Source organism: Urocitellus parryii, assembly GCF_045843805.1.
Source record: "Urocitellus parryii isolate mUroPar1 chromosome 13 unlocalized genomic scaffold, mUroPar1.hap1 SUPER_13_unloc_8, whole genome shotgun sequence".
In the NCBI taxonomy this organism is placed as follows: domain Eukaryota; kingdom Metazoa; phylum Chordata; class Mammalia; order Rodentia; family Sciuridae; genus Urocitellus; species Urocitellus parryii.
The window spans coordinates 1,970,474-1,976,917 of record NW_027551776.1 but is presented as its reverse complement, the minus strand read 5'-3'; the positions used below and the strand labels follow the sequence as shown (position 1 = coordinate 1,976,917).

At 40.1% G+C, this 6,444-nt stretch overlaps 1 pseudogene; it reads right to left on the bottom strand.

Moving 5' to 3' along the window:
• Window positions 1-537: 537 nt before the first annotated feature.
• Window positions 538-2,169, bottom strand: LOC144251459 (cleavage stimulation factor subunit 2 tau variant-like; annotated as a pseudogene).
• Between the last annotated feature and the right edge of the window lie 4,275 nt (window positions 2,170-6,444).

Genomic DNA, 6,444 nt, shown 5'->3' with positions numbered 1-6,444 from the left:
CATGGTGAGAGATAGGGGTTTAATTTCATTTTGTTGCATATGGATTTCCAGTTTTCCCAGCACCATTTGCTGAAGGCAGACTGGTAAGCCAGTGGTACAGAATAGACTAACCCAAAAAATTACAACTACCTTATATTAGACAAAGTTGCCAAAAACATGCACTGGAGAAAAGATAGCTCCAATGGATTTCTGGGTTTGCTCCTTTAAAATCAGGATATTCTGCTTTTGCTCAGGTGGCAGTATGGCAATCTGATCAGCAGTCAGCTGAAGAAGCTGCATGATCAAAGTTGCTTTGTATTGATCCTCTGGAGTTACCTGGCTCTATTCAGAACTAAAACTTCTTGGCTGGCCTCCACCTTGCTTGCTTGCCCCCTGCATACCTGCTCCCTGAATTCTTCCCCCTTGTATGCTTGCCCCTGTGCATGCCACCTCCAGGATTTCCTACTCCTAAAATGCTTGGGACCTGTCTGAATCCATCAGGATCTTGCTTCCAGCCCTATGGCTTCCATGGCCAGCCTTCCACTGCTCTTGTCTCCATTATCTTGTATCTAAGGCCTCTGTTTCCATGGCTCAAGCCTCATCACTTGAGAACCTCTGCCTCCTCTACTATCCATAGATAGACCTCTTCAATCTATCGTAGGTCCTGTAGGCTCTCCAATTAGTAATCTGGGATCTGATAATGGCCCTTCTCTCACATCATGAGAGGAAGGACCACAGGTGTCATGACCAGAGTAATTGGGCATGTGGGGACCCTGATGAGGTGGACTCAGATAACCCCTAGGTTCTACTTCTCCAGTAATTAAATGCAGAGTCCCTCCATGTGGGTCATTTGGAGCACCTCCTGACAGTCCTTGAGGAGGTAGGCTTCTACCAGTCATAGGTCCCTGAGGCACAGAAGCTTTAGGATCTGACATATGTACTTGTCCCTGTTCTAAGAGCACTGGGCCAACTCCTGGTATTCCTTGTGCCTGCATTGCTTTTCCAGGAGTGAAGGAACCAGGACCAGTTCCAGGAACTCCTGCTGGTATTGACCCCGGAGCTAGAATTCCACTCTGGATAGGAGTCTGCATCAGAGGAGGAATGTCCTTAATGAGTCTTCTCCACCATGCGACCAGCGCACTGGTTTCATTAATGAGGTTCTTGGCATAAAAGTTACCTAGCAGAGATTGAAATAAAACACACAGACTCAGTTACCTTTTTCTATGACCAGGTACGAGACGGCTCCCCTCTCTGGCTCCCACCTCGAACCACCCATAGGGCAGCAAGGATTACTCAGGGCTAGCAGGAGAGAGAGAGAGAGAGAGAGAGAGAGAGAGTGAGCACGCCAGGGAGTAGCCTTTTATTGGGGAACAAGAAATTCAGGGGAGAATTCCATCCAATGAAGGTTGAGGGGGGCTGCACTCCAAGGTCAGGGTCAGTGATTGAGCCCCGGGGTCTGTGGTCAGTCACACCCCCACTCGGACGGGTTCTCTCATCAGGAGAGGGCCGGGAAAGCTCCGACACAGCCAGAACGCCTCAGACCCAAACCGGGAGTTGCCCAGTCACGTGTGAGAATGGCTCTCCACAGTCTTCCACCCATGTACTGAGGCTAAGGATCTGGAGGATACTGTTCATTGAGTATAACATTAGGTCCTGGGTACAGCCCAGGGTCAGGACCAGCACCAGGGCTGGACACAAGACTGAGATTTGCCTGTGATCAGTGGTGTGACATATACCTTGCAATGCAGAATTTTCAGAGCAATTGCAGGATCCATGATTCGCATCACTACTTGTGCCTGCAGTGCATAAGCCTGTTGTGGATTTTGAAATAATCTGTTTGGAACTTCTTGGTGATTATTCTGGACACAGAGCTTCATCTGCCTCATTATCTCAATCATCTGTTCTGGGTGGAGACTGGCAACTACTTTGGTATTTGATTCGGGAGCATTTTCTGGATCAAAGGGGTCTCCATAGGGTGAGTCAATGATGGGTGCTGAAGCCATAACCTTTGGGTTTTTCCCGTCTCTCTATCACATACTAGATGGAAACTGACAACAGAACCTACCTCTGAGAAAATTCCTTTAACTGCTTCTCAGTTGCCTCATCCAGTATGTTACCCATAAACACTGATCGCAGAGACCAAGACATTTCAGGGTTGCTCACCACCACACTAGACACGATTCCAGTCATACACACAGCTGATAGCAAATTCTTCTATGAGTCGCCCCAGGTATGTTTCAAATTTACAAGTATTTTTTCCACTTTTTAACCCCTGAAGCACCTTTCTGTCTGTCATGTGGACAGGTCAGGGCTCGTTACCCTGGAGAATCGCTGGCCTCCGTTCCTATACATTTATATTCCCTCTTCTTTGTGTTAATAAGTGTTCACCCATCACCATGAGGTCTGGGCTGATCTGATTTCTGTCTAGTCATCATCACCCAAGCCCAAAGGCCTGGACTGTACCTTGGGTGGAGATCAGGTACTGCTGCCACAGGCAGAGTAGGTGAAACAGAAACTGCATTAGTCCAACACCTTCATTTTATTGATGAACCTCAAGAAAAGCAAGCACCATGTACTGAAGAAGAGCAAGGACCCTAGTTTGAATGATCACAGTGCTTTTGATAGAACCCAAGTTATTGTAGAAAATACAGTAGGGAGATATCAACACAATGATTAAAAACCTAATGTCACATTTGAATCCTAAAGGTTCTGGGAATAAAGATATGACTCTAGCGCAAAAGAAGTTGTAGAATTCACTTTTTGTTGTCTTTTAATGCTTTCTGTGAGATAGGACTCACAGTTGGCCTTTTTTTGTTGTTAACTTTAATTTTATTTCCTGTGCAGTTTGCACTGCTTTGTGACTTTCCATTTAAGACATACAAGATATGCATGTTATTTTGTATGTCTTACGTGGAAAGATGCATGGAATAATAAAAAAAATATATAAACCACAGATATCCCCAAATGCCTAAGGAATGAAATATTGCCCTTTCATTGGAGGGGCTAAGGAACCCTCCACAAATCACATCTGTTTAGTATTCTATTTTCTTTATGCTTTTACCAAAATAAATGTAATGTATTCATATATATATATATATATATATATATATATAATACTTAATTTTTATTAATTTATCTACTTCAATTTTTTTATTACATAATTTAAAAAATTGTTTTATTTAGAATTTTTCATTTATTTACAAGAAACTTAATTGTGTGCTTTTTAGGTGTTTAAATAATAGTGCAGTATTATTTAGGTCTGTCTGGTTTTGATTGCTCATATTTATCAATAGGGTTTTCAACCTAACTCATTTTGTACATGTAATTCATTTGCATTAATTTCCCAACTACTTCTAAATTTTCTTTTGATTTCATCTTTAAAACAAGTTGTTTAAAAGGATAGATTTATTTTGCTTTCCATTTTGTAATTGTAGGTATTTTTTCTCATTTTTGTCTATTTCTCCATCAGAATCAGGAATTATAACCTATAAAGAACTCATAAATATTTTTCTTGGTGGTCTACTTAAGGTGTGGTAACTTTTAAAAATTATAGTGCACTAATAAAAAGGGAAGAAGCAAGGAAAATGGAAGCAGTGGAGCCTGAAATGGAGAAAATTGCAGTACATGAATATATGAATATATCAAAATAATATATTATAATATCATGTGTTGACATGATTTGTTCTTATGGTGCTTAGTTGGACTCTGAGTATGATAATCTAGCATGTTTCAGAGTTGTAACTTCCTACTTGATTGAACCAGTTGTAGTTTTGCATTTTTTCTTAACTAAATGCAGCAATTTGTCTGAGCCATATGTCCAGCAGTGAAGCTCCTTTATTAATGGTTTGAAATCTTTAGCCAAGGCCAGTGTTTTCTGATTGTGACGATACTGACCCATAGCTCTATCACAGTTAACTACAGTAAATTCATATCACCTTTTCTGGATATTGGCTATTTTTTAAATTTTGGCTATTTTTTAAATTTCTCATTTTTGATTAATTTTTATTTCCAAATGAATAATTAAAATTAAAAAATCAGTTAGCAATAACTGTCAATAGCATAAAAGAAGCAGAAGTGGTTGGTTAAGGAGCTGGGAAGCCCACTGTAGAGTTTCTTTGAGTTGAGATGAGTGACAGCAGATGAAGCAGTCTCTAGCTCTATGATTTCTTTCTGTATCATTTCTTTTTAAATACTAGAACTATATAAGGAAGCTCCTCAATTTATGGTAGAACTGTGTACCAAAATAAAACTTTATAAGTTGAAAATATCATGTTGAAAACACATTTAATACACTTAATCTACCAAATATTACATCTTAGCTTCACCTATCTTAAATGTGCTTAGAACACTTACATCAGCCTACACTTTGGAGTCAATTCAAAGTTGAAAATGGTAAGTCAAATCATCAAAAATCAAAAAATCTCTGTATTCTTCTCCAATGAGTTAAGAAATCAATATAAAAAAACTCAGGCAGAGTGGGAGTTATAGACAAGGAGAATCAGGGAGCAAATTTTGCTTTAGCTATGAAAAGAGAATGGCTACTCATAGGGTTTATTTATCCTGTGAGTGGAGTAGATTTATCACATTTAAACTATAAACTATGCCAAGACAGAGAAGAAAATTAAAATAAACAAATCTGAGAAGGATCCACCTTTGCATAAATTAGACAAATATTTTTAAATTATAAAAAATTAAGATATTTCTTTATGAGTTTTTAAAATGTTTCATTAATGAAAAAAATGTGTGAATTTATACAGAAAGTTTGTTAATTTTAGTCCGAGATAGAGCATTTCTAACCCTCATTGTGAGGCTTCCAACTGTCTTCTGAGCTATCATTTCAAAACAACCCAGACCCAGTGTATGAGAACTAGCACCAAGGTGGCATGAAATCAGAAAGAGACATAGATTGATCCAGGATTGCAGAGTGCATTTTATTGGGAATTCCTGACAAAACTGTGGTCCTGGATGACAGCAAGATTGGTTGCATTCCCACAATTTGGGTGTGAAGTAGAGGTGTATATAGGGTTTGGTACAAAAGTGAATGTTTTAGCAGAAATGTAGGTTTGTTAGAGCCAGGCATATTCCTGGAGCAAGGGTCTGGTTGTAAAGCTCTATGTATCATTCTAATGGTTTTGTCTACTTATACTATGCTGGGAACCTCTATAGGAGTAACTAACAAGGGCTACCCTGGGAAATCATGGCAGTTAGGACTCAAGATGACTGCAGTCATGTCAAGCTAAGTGTAAATGTTTCACCTTTCATGACTAGCTCTTACAATCTCATGTGCCTCTCTTTCGTGATGTCACCTGAGCCTTTGAGAGGTTTTAGCATTATGTAAATAGCATGCTACAAGGCCATCCGACCAGATTGTAAGCAAAGTTGATAGCAGCAGTAGAAGCATATGCACAAAATGAAACAGAAGAAATATTGAAATAGTAACAACCTGGTTTTTGTCCCCTAGGAGTCCCAGGAGCCAAATAAATGACTTATCATCTATCTTACAGAGGGAACAGAATCAGACAAGGCCTTAATTTGGGTTGTCATGTGGGATGTGAGGTGCTTGACATCAGGGGAGCAAAAACTCTTTGTTTTGATAACAGCACAGGTTCCAAAGAAGAAAGCAAGAACAGCAAAAGACTGCAAATATAGATGAAAAAGTAAATGTTGAATAAGGACTTGCAAAGGTAAATCTGCCATCCAGCAAGATGGCACTGGTGGGCTTGGCACAGTGGTGCACATCTGTGATCCTAACAGCTCAGGAGGCTGAGGTAGGAGGACCACAAGTTCAAAGCCAGCCTCAGCAACAGGCGAGGTGCTAAGCAACTCAATGAAACACTGTCTCTAAATAAAATTCACAATAGGGCTGGGGATGTGGCTCAATGGTTGAGTGACCCTGAGTTTAATTCCCAGTATTAAAATTTAAAAAAAAAATGAATAAATAAAATAAAAAGATGGCTCTGGTGGTATCATCTCAGTTACACATCATAGCAGCAGCAACTGGAGCTAACGTTGGCCAACAGGCAGGGTCTGTGAGTGATTACTAAATCTGAAATTGAATGGCATGCCAGACCAGGAGATCAACTGTAGTGCCCCAAGGTTTTTAAAATTTTTTAAGTCCACTCAGGGAATAAACTGTGACCACAAGTCCAAAATCCAACAGAACCAACAGGGATCAAGTTAGGAAGGCTGGTGGCTTTTGACATTCTTGCAAGAAATTGCTATCCCATCCCCAGGTAAACAAGTCCCTTGAGCTCCAATTGAATTGTGCTCTATCCTGGATTTAATGAATGCAGTGTGTAAAACACCAGCTCTGCCTGGGTATCCACTCTGGCAGCATAGCATTGGGATGCAAAGCTTAGACATGCACAGCTTGTGACAGGGGCCAGAGCACCCAGGTGTTCATAAGGGGACGACATACCAGCCTTTTGAGTTCTTAAATTTATTTACACATCTCCAAAGGCTCTA